This window comes from Alosa sapidissima, chromosome 14 (assembly GCF_018492685.1).
Source record: "Alosa sapidissima isolate fAloSap1 chromosome 14, fAloSap1.pri, whole genome shotgun sequence".
Lineage (NCBI taxonomy): Eukaryota > Metazoa > Chordata > Actinopteri > Clupeiformes > Clupeidae > Alosa > Alosa sapidissima.
The window spans coordinates 14,769,292-14,787,392 of NC_055970.1; positions in this window are offsets into that span (position 1 = coordinate 14,769,292).

The following is an 18,101-nucleotide window of genomic DNA, read 5'->3' on the forward strand; positions in this document are numbered from 1 at the left end:
GGAGTAATCTCCAGCCCCCCTCTAACAAAGCCCCCCCCCCCCCCCCGGAAAAAAAATGGCTGATTGTGCCCCCCCTGAATTTTGGCTTGCATGACGCCCCTGCTCTCAATGCACTTATCCATCTGTTGTGCGCCATACTATTAAGACAATGAATGTTTTCATAGAATATGAAGTCACAAAGACATTTCTAAAAATATTTACATTTTACTCACATAAAAACATATCCAACACCAAACACCATTTGTGTTTGAGTGTGTGTGTGGGGTTACAGTGGCGTCATAATGCAGTAACAATTATCATTTCAATTCTACCTCAAATCTGCTGACTGCAGACGTTTACTAATGCAGACCCAAGCAGCAGCACAGGTACCGTAGCCTTGAAAGACACACACTTTGAATTTGATCAGAGCGGCTCTGGTTCCCTCTTCACTAGTGCTAACTAAATTTGATGTGATTGGCTGGATGACCCTTCAGTCTAATCAACAGACTTATTTGTGTTCCTCTGTGTGTGCGTTACGCTAGATACGGGAGCGTTTATTTACATAGTTTACTTTCGTTTTAATGAGACAAAAAGTGGGGAGGATAGAATTGTGTTTCAGCAAAAATGTGTATGTTATCACACCCATAACCCCCACGCTTGATACGCCCATTGTGCAGGGGGTTACAGTGTCCATACCGCATTCCGGGTTCAGGTTCCCACGGGGACTCGGGTTTAAATCTGACTCTGTGGGTCATTTCCTGATCTCACCCCATCTTTCTTTCTCTCTCTCTGTCTCCCTCGCTCTCCTACTCGCTTCTGCTCAGCTCTCTGGTGCTCTCAGCATGCGTTCTCTGATGCATTTATAATCTATTTTTGACCAGTCTTAATCTTTTCAGTGGGAACTATTTCTTCAACATGACTCATTCACTTTCAGATGTTGCTATGCAGGGCCTGAAGTTAACTTTTTTGGCCACCAGCCACTGTGGCAGGTGAATTTTGAAATCCACCTGCCACAGTGTTTTTTTTACCAGCCAAAATTATTTTGTGCCCAAAATAAAGGTGAACGGCTCAGAAAATGCATAAGAATGATTCTTGAACTTGTACAGAATACACTGCTGTCGAGTTATTAACCAACTTAATCTCATTTATGACTAGACCTACATAATGACTTTTTTTGTCCCGATTACAAATGGGCAGAGTACTGAAAATCTAGATCTGCATGAAGTCGAAAAAGCCTATTGTGTGAATCAGAGGACGGAAACTGGGGCTAGATTTCGCTAACAGAGATGCCCTGTTAGGGGCTCGTCATCACTTTTGTCGTCACAATGTAGTTCGTTTGTAGTTCATGTGGCCTTTCATGTCCAACAGTTTTAATGTGAACTTGGGAATGTGCCGTTTTTATCACTTGAAAGCTGCATATCTTTCTTTCCCAAGCGTCTTACACTATTTTTTAAGCAGATACAGTTATTTATTTAGGATTAGTGAGCGTATGTTTTAACCTTTGTTGTGGCATTCGTGTTTGTCACACATTCCGACGGCAAAGCACATGAACACTCGCTGTGGGAAAAACAAATTAATCACGGGGGCGGTCCTTGTCATTCCCAGCTGCCATGAATGCACCAATAGCCTACAGCAATCCCGACAGTGCATCTTCTTGCCAGGGTTGTGTTGTCTTATTGGCTATTTGCCAACGTGGCTGGTAGATTGACAGTTTCACCTGCCAATCACAAAAGTTACCCGCATTTGGCGTGTGGGCGGGTGCCAATTTCATGCCCTGTTTTAACAGTCAACTTAATTAACAAAAAAAATATGGTTTTTAGCTTAAAATGAACCTTTAGAGGCTGTTTGTATGGCGTGTGATGATGTATTAAGAGTTTAGATTTAGGTCTTAAGTATCTTAAGTTTTGGCATTGCTTGTTAGCAATAATTGTAGTTGTTTCTGCTGTCCAGAAACAAAAATGCTCCTTGACTTCCAGCGGTGGTGAGATCAGTCTGAGAAAGGACAGCACACCTGAGTATTTCATACATGAGCAGAAATGCACCTATAGTCTCAGTGTGAAGAGATGATTTCTGCTAGTGATAGTCTTTAGAGCTCGATTAATCAATATCCTAAAGTATATGTTTTGCTTTTCATTTTATCTAAATCTAACCTTAACATACACATAAAGTGGTCCAAACACAGAGCACAGAACCAGAGACTTTCTAATGAGCAGACACAGCACTCAAAGAATCCTCCAGAGAAATGCATGGGGTTAGTTCATAATGCCAATATGGCAGCTGTCCACACATATCCCCCCTTTCCTGTAATCCATATACCTCCTCGTTCATTTGTATAGGAAAATAACTGCCCAAGATGGCCGCCAAGTAGAGAGACTTGCCTATAAGGACTTTGACGGAACTGATCAAAGCTGAACAGATTGTGACTCTGGGCACTGATACAATAGCTTGTGATCAGCCAGACCAGGGTCAGATGTTCCATCTCTTAGGTTGCCTTCACACTGGGTCCGTTTAACTGGACCGTACCCGAGTGCAATTACATTTTTGTTTGCAGACCTGGTTCCGTTTATGTCATAAACACTAGCACTAGCTTCTTTTTACCAATATCGCTTAGCAACTTCGCAAAAACAGCAGTTTATTCCCTGGTTTTGGAACAGATAGCATTCGAACTGTACCGGGGTTCTAACAAACCATACCACAGAACCCCGTTTTCTAGCAGAACCCTAGTCCGGACTCGGGTCCGCACCTGGGATCGGTAGGCTGTGTTCAAATTAGCAGAAATCACCGAACCATCGTCCAAACGAACTTGGGTCCAGACCAAACAGTCTAGTATGAATGCACCCTTAGACACTCTTCTGTTGACCTCCACTGACCACAGAGTGATATAAACAACTTGTGATTTGGGGTTTTATAATGTTGCGAAGGAGTTTATTGGCCTCATATGGCCTGCACAGTTTGATTACACAGTTTGACACCATCACAGCAGTGTACTTGACCACTGGATGAGTCAGGATGCTGTGTGTCTGTGAGTGCGGGGCTGCTGTGCCATCGTTGTCACAGGGCAAGCCGCAGGCCAGCGCCACGTTTGAACATGTCTACTTGGGATCACTGCTCTCGATGTCTAGGGCTTTAGGCAAGTGCACAGCCAGAGAGGAGGAGGAAACCCAGCTGCTTGCAGCAGCATGCACCGGGCAGAGAGGACACCTTGGTGGCAGTGGCTGCGAGCTGGGGCAAAATTGAATAGATTTTCTGCCTTTAAAAAGGCTTTTGTTAATGGGATTGCCGTTGCAAGGCTCGGGGGGATATTCCAATGATCCTTGTTCATCTTGAGTGGGATCGGAGGGAATTTTTTGCTGGTTTGAGATGCTTGATGCACTGAAGAATGGAAAAAGGAAGAATTTCTCACACACACTGCCTGATACAGAGTAAGGAGATGCAAAAATATTCCCCTAAACAGGATGATTGGAGATTGGAGGTTCAGATAGATGACGTCATCGGACATCCTATTGGTTTAACTTGACTGAAAGAGAACCAAATGACCCACAAAAAAAGTGGGACATATCTTAAAATGCAAAGCGGTATATCTGGTGGCCCTAGCTGACCTTGCCTCCATCCTTATCTCTGAAGCTGCAGTGGCTGCATGCTGAAGAGAGGCGTCTCAGGCCTGGACGAGTCTGAGTCTGGTTGTTTTATCGCCTCTGGCGTGTAATGAATAGGAGGGAGCCAGCTGCACATGATAACATCATCTAGTCTTCCAAAACTTGGGCCAAGAGATATTGGTTGCACATTTCTCACCAAATTTGATTGGTTAGAGCTGTATACACCTCTAGTCTCATCCCCACTAACTCACACACAAACACACACAAACATTCATTCGCACACACACAAACACAAACACACCAACTCCTCATTCTAAATCATGCACCATGAGGGTTGCGCTCAATCGCTATTCCAATGCTGGCCCTCAGAGATAACACTTACATGTAAAAGCCTGTGACCATATCTCGCTCCATAATCTGCATTATCTCCATAATCAGCCATACCACATCATAACATTACCATAACCATTCCATTACGCATGAACACTTAAAGAACTCTGTTATCATCATGGTTTGGAAGTTCTTCTCCTCAACAGTTATAACTCCATACATAAATAACACTTTTATCTCTTTGTTTGGCTACCTCTCTGCCTCTTTCTCTCTCTCGCTCTGCCAGATTAAACGATCCTCTTCTCTTTGTGCACCACGGCCCACGGCGTCAATTACTGCCCTGGTATAATCGCCCTAATAAGGCCTTGCCTGTGCGTAGCTAGCGCCCACTGTGTTGCTGAATGTCCAACACAAAGCATCAACAACTATGGACTATCACAATTAAAGCTAAAGGAATGACTGTGGACTATCACAATTAAATCCATACAATTAAATGGTTCACTTTGATAAAGATGCAACAACAAAGGCTGAGGTGGCGTGCTGATATTTGGTGTTGTTTAAGGAGACATATTGATTTCTAAATGGGCTCTGTCACGCCTTCTCTTAGAGCCTTTTGGTGAGCACAGAAAAAGAGAAAAACAACTTGTCTCCTCAAAACGACATCCTCTCTCAAAATAACCTGATGATTCATTCCTTTAAATGGGTTCTATTTGTTCCACTTGGACCACCTCAGACGTCTGCTTTACACACGAGAGGGCTATTGAGATGCACTCAGATGAGGGGTCTCGCCAAAGGATGCTCCACTGAAGGGATGAGGGTGTAGCGTGCTGCAATTAACAAGCACACGCATGGAGTCATACACAGAAACACAAACTCAGACAGACACTGGCATGCAAACAGACCGACATACAGACAGACAGACATACAGTAGGGCTCTATTTTAATGATTCACAAAGCCTTTTATCTTACCACTAGGAGTACTCCTAAATTGCAATAAAAGATTTGGTAACGCTTTAGAATAACATGTGCTTATTAGGTATTAACAGTGCATAATAAGCAGTTAACAATTTATTACTAACAGTTAGTTAACTGTTATCCTTTAATAACATTAACTAATGGTTAACATGCCGCTTGTAAGTGTTAATAAGCAGCCTTTTAAGTGACTTACAAGCATATTTGTTAACAGCTAACATGCATCTTGTAAGTGTTAACAAGCAGCTTGTTAATGTTGTATAAGACAAAGAGGTGGATAACTAATACTCTTATAAGACCTTTCTTATTTATTTGTAGTAAATTTTGCAGCCCCCCAATCTAAAGCCTATAGCCTATGTAGCCTATAGCTCCACAAGCCCAACCTTCTATCTCTACTGCATCTATCTATCTAGCTTGGTTTAGCTGTGCGAAATGCACCTTCAAAATTGCTGCAGTGAGCAGGAATTGAACCCTGGTCTCCTGAGTCATAGAGTGATTTGCTACTAACTGAGCTAAACTAGGCTACTTTACTGTAACAGTATTGATGAAATTGTTCATTTTGTTCACAGCTATGCGCTGACAAGTGACTAGCAGTTGAGGAACTTTGCTTAAACTTAATATACTGTTACAAGTTCACTTGAGTATAAACTATCCACTTTAACTAATGTCAGTAATGTTATTCATCTAGTTGTCATTTTAAAGAAATTACACTTCTCCATTTAAAATGTTACCTTAGATAGGCGGCTAGCTAACTCGCTAGCAACTGGACAGTAACTGACAGTAGCATGGTCTGATATTAAGTTATTTTGTTTACAAATTTTCCCCAAAAACCCTCAACAAATCCAGAGAGACATAATGACCAATTTTTGGTAAAATTCCACAAGTCTCCCATTGACATTGATGCAGCAACAGACCACAAATGTTCGCCTCTGTTCAAGGCAAAGGTTTCAAATCGATCGCGAACATTCGCCTATGTTTGCGACATTGAACGCACCCACTTGTCGTCTTTAACTCTCGGTTGCTATGTAACCAAACTATAAACAAAGCTGGCATAATATCAAAGATCCTTGATTAACCCCCTCTGATAATATCTTTAGACTGCTGACAAACTGACTGTTCACTGAACAAAGATTATGGAAATTAAACGCCACTTTTTTTTTATCAGAAACATATTTGTAAAAGGCATAACTGGTATGATATAGAACATTAACAGAATATAGAATCAAGATGATCATTACATTCAAAGACAAGAACGTGGCTCAGTCAGTAGCACTTCACTCTGCCACAGGAGACTGGGGTTCAATTCCTGCTCGCTGCAGCAATTTTGAAGGTGCATTTCTCACAGCTTAAACAAACTAGATTGATGCAGTAGATATATAGAGATAGAAGGTTGGGCTTGTAGAATAGGCTACATGGTCCTCGCTTTAGATTGGGGGGCTGCAAAATGTACTACAAATAGGTAAGAAAGGTCTTATAAGCGTATTAGTTATCCACCTTTGTCTTATACACCATTAACAAGCTGCTTGTTAACACTTACAAGCTGCATGTTAACTGTTAACAAATATGCTTGTAAGTAACTTAAAAAGCTGCATGTTAACCGTTAGTTAAGGTTATTAAAGGATAACAAAAGTTAACTAACTGTTAGTAATGAATTGTTAACTGCTTATTATGCACTGTTAATACATAATAAGCACATGTTATTCTAAAGCGTTACCAAAGATTTTAGCTAGTTTTCTCTTAAAAGTTATTCACAAAGCCTTACAGACCTACTCTTAGTAAGGGAAAATGACAACTCCTAAACTAAGAGTGAGTCTTCGTTGCTATGGATGACGTCATTACTCATGCACAAGCTTGACTGAAGTGACCACCTTGATTGGAATCATTCCCGCGTAACAATCATCAGCCAATCACCTCCCTTACGATGATGAGTGACAGGTCTGAGAATGCGTGCGCTACACACAAGTAGTGCGAAGGACGGAAGATGATGAATAACTGAATAAAAAGGCCTAGCCTAAATTAAAAATGTAAGGCAAAGTAAGTAATAGAGTAAGGCAAAACAAATAGCCTAGTAGCCTACTGTAATAAAACATAGGTCTACGGATTGATGCAGTATCTTTGCAACATTATTAAATTAATCTGTCACCATATGCCTACGTTTGCAAAGAGGAGAACATTTTAATTTGATTCACAATGAAACGTTATATGTAAGTCACATGTTAACAATGAGTAGTTTTGGTTGTTGTTGGTGGCGTTATTGCATCCCTTTTATCAATGCAAAATTGTTCCCTCGCGATTGGAAGCTCCTGTTGCTGCATAGGCTACGCATTTCAAAACATCGCAACGTGAAATGCCACAAAAAGCTGTTTGTGAATAGGTCTTAGTGAGTTAGGAGTCCTCTCGACTTCTTTTAAGCTGTCCCAGACTTAGGTGCTACTTTTAGGTCTAAAATGCTTCGTGAATTACTTTTAGTGAAAAAAATTAGGAGTCCTAAAGTTAGGAGTGACACGCCCATTATTTTTAGGAGTTGCTCCTAAATTCGCCAGTTAGGAGCTACTTTTAGCCTTAAAATTCTTTGTGAATACGGCCCCTGAAACGCAAGTCATTTGCATAGCTACCGTCGGGAACACCCACTGGCATGCGTTGACGGAACGCAACTGTGTGTAGGAGCCGTTAGGAACAGTTTGCTATTGATTTTTCTTTTTGACAAAATGAAAATACAGAAATGTCACAAAGACATACTGATGTTTTGGGCTCACTGTAACTGAATCACTATGAATGCATGTTAAATGGCATCGGCATATGCAGTTCAACATCACGTGTCCTTAAGTCCTCTAATATTTCCTCATTTATGTCATCAACACATCCATGATTCATGGAAAGTCGTGTACGCTAGATTTATGCTTATTTTCCCACATCTTCATGGACACCACAATGATCCCTCGTATTTTTCCTTATAATTATGTATGATTTGCAGAAATGGGAACTGCTGCGTCCCTGTATATGAAAGGAGCAAAGTGTATGTGCTTTGTGCACACGGTACATTATGGCCAAGCAGGTGTATGGCCGTACGCACTGTGCTTACCATCAGGCAACTGAACAAGAGACAATTTCCTCTATGGGCCCCATCATGACATTCTAAAGTGCATCGTCACTCGTCAAAACTCTATTCAAATTTAGTAGGATGTCCAGTTCACATTGGGAGGGGTTTCGTTATCAAAAGTGGAGCACATGGCACAACAAGGTGTTCCTAGGTTTTTTAATCAGTCATATGGGTGTGTTTGGGGCGTAACATCATTTTAAACCAATGAGAATGACATCTGTCATTCCCTTTAACAGCGCAAAGCGCGATATGTCAAATAAATGCATCGGTATTTTGGCATTCAACGGCGCATTTGAAGGAGGCTGCTTGCGAGACCTATGGAATAGTCATTCTTAAACCATGCTTTACTAAAACCTAGCATAGCCTTCACACATTTGCACTCGTCTATTATTTGAACTCATTGGCAAAGTGAAACTAACTTCACCAAGGAGTCAGTCAACGACAAGACAGTTATATGCAGTTACTTTCACTATTGACTGACAATGGGTTACCACCGAAAACATAGGCTGGAAAAAGCAACACTTATCCTAATGTTGCTCAAATGACTGAATAAAACAACATTTATCCTGCAGAGGAGTTGCTTATCTCGTGACAGTGCGTCTTCAGCTGTGCTCCATGCGTGTCTCTCGCCTCTCCCCTAATCACTTTTAACTGTCATTACCAATTTGCAAATGATGGTGAATAACTACTCATCATGAGATGTACAGTATTTCGTAATATCTTTATTCTAATTATGTTTCCCATTGTAATCATCCAATTTGTAATGCTTTGCATGGACGTGCGCTGGTGTGCGTTCATGAATGATAGAAGGGTGGTGCGTGCACCTGCCAATATGACTGTTGACATGCGCTCTTAAAATAGCATATGAACAAGTCGCCATTGACTTCTGACCAGGTTTAGGTGGTGTATGATAGCGATTTTTAGACAACGCGCCAGGCCCCTCCCTAGGTTGTTAATTGCCACACCCCTGGGCGCAATGTTTAAAAAATAAACGTGCAAAATACCGAATTAAACTTTGCGCGGGTGGAAAACGAACTTTAAGCCATGCGCTGGTGCCCAAAATACAGCCCTATGTGTCTTAACACAAAGTTGACCTACTATAACTTCCCAACTCTGCACAGTATCCCATTTACTGCATGACAATAAGCTATTTACAATATTTTCTGTAAAGTAAAGTTTGTAAACATCTTATCAAAATCAACTTAATGCATGCACAACTTTTCTTTGAGCAGCAATTACAGAAATTGTAGGCTACTTTCTACTTTCTTTTACTACCTATGGTTGCTGGTTATCAGCACACAGTAAACTGATTTAAGCGAATTCACTAACTCAAGACTTCAAGGGCATCATGGATATAAAACGTTTTTGAAAACTGTGGTGCTTGTCAAAACATTAGCGTTACAGCTGGAATAATGATTATAGGCTGATGTTAAAGCTAACACGATGTTTAAAGCCATAAACAACCGTAAATTGGGACAAAACTAAAAGGTAACCTTTATAGGGCTGTATAATGTTGTCGAAATGAATACATATGAAAACATATATACTACACACGACATGAGACGTAAGGCCCAGCACATTGTGTCTGACCCAGTGTTATTTATTGTTGTTTTTAAGGGTGATTGTGTTATTTGTTTGTTGTACGTATTGTCTTTTTGTATGTATGTACTGTATTGTCTATTTATTGTGTCTGTATTTTAGAAACCCACCTGTGGAGTCAAAGACAAATTTCCACTCTTGTGGACAATAAAGCTATTATTATTATTACTATTATTATTATTATTATTGGTCGTTATTAGGCATTGTTGTAAAGTTATTGCATGTGGATGTTGTATATAGGCTACTTTTTAGGTGACCAACGCACAAACGAAAAAGGGAAAGTGACTAATATTATCAATGCTTTGAATGTTTCGTCCACAGGGGGATGGGTGTGCATAGCATTCATTCATTCCTGCAGGCGCCCCTGTGGCCATGCATGAAGGAAATGAGGCTTCTGGACCGGGTTGTGACACGTGGGCAGAAACTGACACACAAATGTACAGATTCACACCAAAACACAAACATGCAGTCAGACAATCAGGCATCTCTCCCCCCTAGACATACAATCACACACACACACACACACACACACATACAAAAACACATATACACACACACTCTGACATGCATACAAACACACACTCTCACATCCACAGGCATGTGATGTCCACATGCACAGGCGCGCGCCGCACACACACTCACATACACACAGAGACACACACTCGGGGGAGTATTTCAGTAGCCTCATACAGCTGCAGAGAGTCGGCGAAGAATGCGTCACAGCGTGCGTCACTGCGTGCCGTTTTGGCAAGGCCGCACCTCGGTCGCCGCCACCATGCTGATTGAATGGAGCCCATCACATCTCTTCACAATATCCCTGACAGTACCAATCACAGCGCACTTTCTCCTTCCCTCTCGCTGCACTTACAGTCCCCAGACAGACATAAAATGCAAAGCAGAGAGAGAGAGAGATAGAAAGACAGAGGAGAGAGAGAGAGAGAGAGAGAGAGAGAGAGAGAGAGAGAGAGAGAGAGAGAGAGAGAGAGAGAGAGAGAGAGAGAGAGAGAGAGAGAGAGAAGATCTATACAAAAACATACCAATTAATGACCTCAATTCAGATCAACATTTAATAAAAGAAAAACTCCAATCATTAGAAGAAAAAATGAAAAACAACCAAAACCCCCTTGACTTTCAAATTACCTGGGAAGAATTAACCACCCAGGCAAATTCTCTACGGCCAAGGAAAGCTTGTGGTCCAGATAGCATTAAAAATGAAATGCTTAAATGCAGCACCCCAGAGATGCAGGATGCAGTGTTGAAATTGTTCAACATCATCTTACAGTCAGGACATTTTGACATGTGGTGTAAAGGGCTGATTTCCCCCATCCACAAAAAAGGGGACAAATCAAACCCCTCTAATTATCGTGGCATATGTGTTAGCAGTTGCCTGGGAAAGCTGTTCTGCAGTATCTTAAACAAGAGAATAGCAGATTTTCTTGATACACATTCCATTCTAAGCAAAAATCAAATTGGCTTCCTTCCAAAACACCGTACCACTGATCATGTTTATACGCTCCACACCTTAATTAATAAACATGTTCACGAAACAAAAAATGGAAAGATATTTGCTTGTTTCATTGATTTTAAAAAAGCGTTTGATTCTATTTGGCACAAAGGGCTCTATTTTAGACTACTAAATTGTGGGATAGGGGGTAAAGTGTATGACCTAATTAAATCCATGTATTTAAATAACAGATGTGCTGTTAAAATTGAAAAAAAAATAACCCAATACTTCACCCAAGGGAGAGGTGTCCGTCAGGGCTGTAATTTAAGTCCGACGTTATTTTATATATATATATATATATATATATATATATATATATATATATATATATATATATATATATATATATATATATAAACGAACTTGCTATCCAGTTGTCCCGGTCCTGGCCTAGATAAACCTAGACAAAACAAATGTAATGATTTTCCAGAAACGCCCCAAATGCCAAGAAAACAAACACCAATTTAAAAATATTGCTGCAAGCAGCAATGCGGGGGCCAAGCAGTGCGCTATAGCAGGAATGGCGTTGCCATGGCATGAGCAAGCACTCACAGCAAGTTTGATGGCAATTGGATATAGAACGGCTGAGATATAAGCTCATTTACTTTGTTACAGCGCTCCTAGAGGCCAAATTACACCAATGTCCTTGTGCGTTCTTACAATCAGCTCCCATGTCCGTCTACCAAGTTTGGACTTCATACACCAAAGTGTTGCTGAGATGTGAGCTCACTTTCTTTATTGCAACACCCCTAGAGGCCAAATGAGACCACTTTCCTTGCATGTCCTCACAATCAGATAATATGTCCTTGTATCAAGTTTGGACTTCATACAACGAAGCGTTGCTGAGATATGAGCCCACTTCCTGTATTACAGCGCCCCCTATAGAGGCCAAATGATGCCAATTTCCTACTGTGTCCTCACAATCATATACCAAGTCTCTGTACCAAGTTTGGACTTCGTACATCAAAGCGTTGCTGAGATACAAGCACTCAGAGAACACGCTAGAGTGTTGGGCATAGAGTTCTGTAAATTGGTGAAAGTGATCATGGGACAGTGCTGAATCAGTGTGCCGAATTTCATAACTTTAGACCCAGCGGTTCAATTTTCGGCCAGATTTTGACCTGTTGGTGGCGCTAGACGGCTGGGTTTAGAGGTCCGTAAATGAGCGCGAGTGGTCAGTGGAGTGTCCCGAAACTTTCTGCCAAATTTCAGCACTTTTTAGCCAGGCGTTCTATGGGCTGCCATAGACTCCAATGGCAGATTTGTAATAATAATAGGAAAAGCTAGTAACTCAATGTGTGCCTTGGCAGCTTCGCTGCTTGGCCCCCAATAAACAATTCTATCATCCCCCACACCATGGGCTATACCTACCTAGGTATAACAATGACAGCATCAGGGAGTTTTAACATGGCAGTGAATGCACTAAAGGAAAAAGCTTGAAGAGCCCTAAATGCAATTAAAAGAAATTTTTATAATCTCCAAATTCCAATTCAAATCTGGCTTAAAATATTTGATAGTGTCATCCAGCCCATTGCGCTGTATGGTAGTGAAGTATGGGGTCCACTCAGTCATCATAGCTATACTCACTGGAACAAACACACAATAGAATCTCTACATGCCGAGTTCTGCAGATACATTCTACAAGTACAGAGAAAAACACCAACAAATGCATGTAGAGCAGAATTAGGTAGATACCCACTAATCATTAACATCAACAAAAGAGCACTCAATTTTCTAAATCACCTTAAATCCAGCCCACAAGACACCCTTCATTCTAAAGCCCTCCAAACCCAAGAGCTGAACCCAGAAAAAAGTCCCCTACATCAGTTGTTGCAGGGACTAACTGCCTTGCCACACACCCACTCTGATCAGTCTCACAACAACACTGTTTTCCAAAAACCAATCAGAGTAAACCAAATTATGAAACAATGTAAAGAATCCTATTTGGAATATTGGAAAGAAGAAACTAAAAATCAAAGTAGATTACAATGCTATCTGGCCCTAAACCGAGAATATAAATTAGCAGAATATCTTATTACTGTCAGAGATAGAAAACAGAAGTACAGGCTAAGTGACCACAAATTGGAAATCGAAAAAGGAAGACTCAGAAAATCATGGCAACCAAAAGAACATAGAATATGTGGTTACTGCATGACAGGTGAGGTCGAGACAGAGATGCACTTCCTCCTACAATGTACATCCTTCGATCAAACAAGAAACCTTTTCTTCAACAAATTTAACTCAGAAATTCCTAATTGTAATGAACTTAATGACATATCAAAATTAAAGATACTATTAGGAGAAGGAGATAAAGCATATCTTGCTGCCCAGTATGTATCAACATGCCACAATCTGAGGGACAATGAGTGACCTATATCGACAAATAAACACACACACACTGCATTATACACTGCATTTTATTTTACTTTTACCCATTTCTTTTACTGTATTCTTATGAAAATCTACTGACATGTATGTGTTAAGATTTATTGTATAACTGCTTTGGCAATATAAGTGACCTTGTCAAGCCAATAAAGCATTATTGAATTGAATTGAATTGAGAGAGAGAGAGAGAGAGAGAGAGAGAGACACTATTTGAACAACAAGTTGACAGAAAGTTGTCTGATAATGTCTTGTTGAACCGATTTTCTCAATCGGTTAATTTAAACAACATTTGGAAATTCCAAGTTGGCTGGACGGCGCCTGTTCAATATGCACCGCATTCATCATGATGGAAATGAAGAAAGCAGAGAGAAAGAGAGAGAAATAGACAGAGAGCGAGACGCTGGAGTTATGGAGTTCACAGGGACACTTAAGAGAATTTAGGAGAGTGTATCTCCGTGGGCGGGATGCGTTTCAATTAGTTGGCCAAGCATGGAGATGGATGATCAGCGGAGTGTCAGGCAGATGTTTTCTCAAAAAAGTTTTATGAGTCATAAAAAAAAATCTGGTCATGCTCGGGAAGGGAATGTTGAAATGTTTTCCCAGAAATCTGCTACAAATCTGACCATCCTCTCCAGGGTCTTCCTCTATCTCTGAAGGGACGCAACTGAGTGAGCAGCTAAATCATACTTCACTGATATGTGAAGAAAATTCACCAACTTAAGCGGGGGCGGACTGGGACCAAAAATCGGCCCTGGCATATTTGGCCCAAGCGGCCCTCAAATCGGTCAGGCAGATATTAAAAACAAAATCTTTTCATTACCCTTAAATATGCATACAGTATATTTTCAACTGTCATGGAGCACTGAAAGTGATGTACAGTAGGCCTCATTTGCCATCACTCTGACTTATCACTCTAACTGACCTATTCTATCGGCCCAAAAGGTGCGTCGGCCCACCAGGAAAATGCCCGGTATGCCAGATGGCCAGTACGCCCCTGAACTTCCAGGATGTTGGTATTAGGATGGTTTTAGAATCTTAAGGTAGGTAACATTTCACCAGAGAGGGTTGAAACGAAGCAGTAATCAAGGATTTTTTTGGTTTTCCCATATCCCATCACATATGAAATACATTAGTGTATTTACAGAAAAAAATGTGTACTAATTACACTCATTTATTTGATTAGCGCCACCATGAGGATACATGAAGTAATGCCTCTGGTAAGATGTGGCAGATGAGTCTGTTTAGAATAGAATTCGAAATAGTCAAACCCAGGCCTCTTTACAGATGCATCTGTTTTTCTTGATCGCTTATTTATGTCTGTATTTATCAGTTGTCATTTACCTGATGCTGCTGTTTAGATGGCATCAGATGGCGAGTGACACAGCAGGGGTGAGCACCAGCGGGAGATAGCCTGGCCTATCAGACACGGAGCGATGTGGGCCAAGCTGCCGCTCTGATGATTAAAGACTGGCTGTGTGTGTTGGGCCATAGAACAAATAGTTCGTAAACACTAGAAATATAAAAAGGGGATGCTGTGTGTAGCCTTTTAACAAGCAGGCTGGCTGGGACCCAGGAGAAGGCTGGGTGATCTGTGTGTGTCTGAAAATGGGCAAGATAGGTAGGAGAGAGGGAGAAAGAGACAGAGGGAGGGAGAGAGTGAAAGAGAGGGAAAAAGAGACAGAGGGAGGGAGAGAGAGGAAGATACTTTTGACTTGTAAAGTCCCTTTTATTGAACCATACTATGGATCAATTACTCAATCCCCCCCGCCCCCCGTTAATACACACGGCAAACCAGTGGTCCAGAATGTTGTTTCATCATTTAAAAATCAGTCTTCAATCATCAGCAAAATGGATCAAGCCTTTACCCACACACCATTTACGTCCAAATCAACTACGGTTATTTGTAACTTGGAAGGCATAGTCCACTCTGACCCTCGACTCCACTAACCCTTTAAACATTTCCACTAAATTCACAGATATCCCCTCCTCCCCCAATCGATTCCCTTTCCAAATGGTCAGCTTTGCTTGACCAATTAGAAAGTTCAGGCAGCCGCACAGATCTTTTTTGGCTTTGGAGTACTTGACCCCGCAAATGAAAAGTTCTTTTGAGAAGGTACAGTAAAGCCTAATCTTTGAAACACTGCCTCCAAAAGATGAAAAAAGGAAACCAATTGTAAGCAGTCACAAAAACAGTGGAGATTTTTATCAGGGACATCACAAAACCTGCACATGGGGGAAATATCAGACCTCAGTTTTGCTACAAAGACCTTTGTGGCCATGGCACTGTGCAGGTGTGTGTGTGTGTGCGCGCCTTTGTGGCCATGGCACTGTGCAGCACACACCACTGAAGGTCACCAGATCTTTTAGGGATAGGACCCTTGTACAGGACCCTCCATCTGGGTAGCAAGTTTATTGCCCCCAAAGTGAGTCCTCCACTTTGTATCACATCTGTCCCTGAGCACATTAAAATTTGCACACTTAACAAGAGTATTGTACAGAAGTGTCTTGTCCACTGTAGCAAAATACACATCTTGCATCCCCTTGAAGGAGAGCAGTCTCTCTGTAGGTATTTGATATACAAATCAGGAAACCGGGCATCAACTGGACCGCCCTCAAGCCAACGATCAACACAGTTTACAAGGCTTTGTGGAAAACTTTCCTTTAGATTTTTCAGTACATCTCCCACCACCCTTTCAGACCTACAGCCCAACATAGATGTATGCTTAGGAACAGAGAGCCAACATCCAGCAGTGAAATTAAGCAGGTGTCCAAGTTTCGTTATTTTTGCTTGTCTAAACATGGATACAATGCTTTCAGACGTAACCCTTGCTTTTGACCATAAAGGATTTGAAAACAACGGTTCATCTATGCCATAGTGTTCAAACCGAGACACCCTAAAGTGCCTCCAGGCTTGTAACACTGAAGTGTAAAAGTCATTAGTATGAACACAGTCAAAACACGACACAAGAAACAGATGCCGGTCAAAGAACAAGTCAGTCTTAGACCTCAACAAGGCAAGGCCAAAGTCCACCCATGAAAGGTCAGTCCCATACCGCAACTTCTGAGTGGACTGAAGTCTCATTGCTTTCACTTTGCTGGTCAGGTGGATCAGGCCTTGACCCCTTCAGCTAAGGGCAAGTACAGCACTCCAGGAGGGAGCCAATGATTCTCATCCCAGAAGAAGTTCACAAACCTCCTCTGTAGGGAGACCAGAAGATCTGCAGGTGGGTTTAAAACAGTTAATCGGTGCCAAAGCATTGAAGCAGCCAAATTATTGACCACTAGCACTCGCCCTCTGTACGACAACTGCGGGTTAATCCACTCCCATCTCTGCAACCTTCCTTGCACCTTCTCAGACAATCCCTCCCATTTCCTGTGCATGTATTGTTCAGTGCCAAAGAAGATTCCCAGGATTTTCAGCCCCTCCCTGCCCCACTGACAGTGCATGGGCAACGGTGGCACTGCCATGCCCTGCCATTGCCCTAGCAGCAGAGAGAGGCTTTCCCCCCCAGTTCACTCTGGCAGAGGAGCTCTTCTGAAAGGTATTCAAGCAAATTAACAAATTAGCCATACAAATTAGCCAGACAGAAGCTTAACAAAAAAGGACCAAACCCAAATGCTTGAAGTGCACTAAAGATGTAATCATGCTCTACTCGATCAAAAGCCTTTTCTTGATAAGAAGAAAGAGGCCAACATTATGGTTCTCCACTTTAATTAAGTCCAACTTGTCCCTTAGAGGAAGAGAGGGAGAGTGAGAGAGGGACAGAAAGATAGAAAGAGAGAAGGAGGTGAGAGGGAGAGAGCGAGAGAGAGAGCGAGAGAGCGATGGACAAAGAGACTGAGGGAGGAAGAAAGAGAGAAAGAGTGGAAGAGAGAGGGAGAGAGAGAGTAAGACAGGGAGAGAGACATACTGTACAGACAGATGGAGGCAGAGAGTGCATCTGAGGCCAAAATGCAGGGAACCTGAGGCCTCCGCTACACTACACCAAATCAGTTTCAATAAGGGGTTGTTATGTTACCTCCTTTTTGGCGCTAGGGGTTAGGGTGATATAACTGAAAAAGTAGAAATTACCATCTCCTGACCTCAGCACAAGAGATTTATGAAATAAGATTTTCAATTTCTTACATTTATACAAAATAGAGGAAGCATTAACATGAAACTTCAGGAAGGGGAAAGGCCGAAATAGCAAACCCAAATATCTAGTATTAAGGAGTGGAATTAACTTACCTCAAAACAAAAGATAAAATAAACAACATAAACTAACCTCAATCCCTAACTAACCAAAAACAGGAAAACAATTACAAGGAAATGGCACCCGACCTCCCAACAAAGCTTCCCAGAAAGGTTTAAGGCTAAACAGAAAGTTACAAACACAAAACTAAAATACAAAACAGTTAGTCCTCACAACGTCACAATCCAACCGCGTAACAACCACAACCCAACATCCAACAACTGTCTGGAGCAGGAGCAGGGAAGATCTGTAGTGAAGAGGGCAGCCAGGCTTTTATCCCACTGCCTCGTTGTCTCTTAAGCCAATGGGAACAGACTTCACCAATGGGCCAATCTTCTTCTCCATGTGACCTTAATTGGAAGGAGCAGAGAGACACAGAGAGAAAACAGCACAACATGCAATAG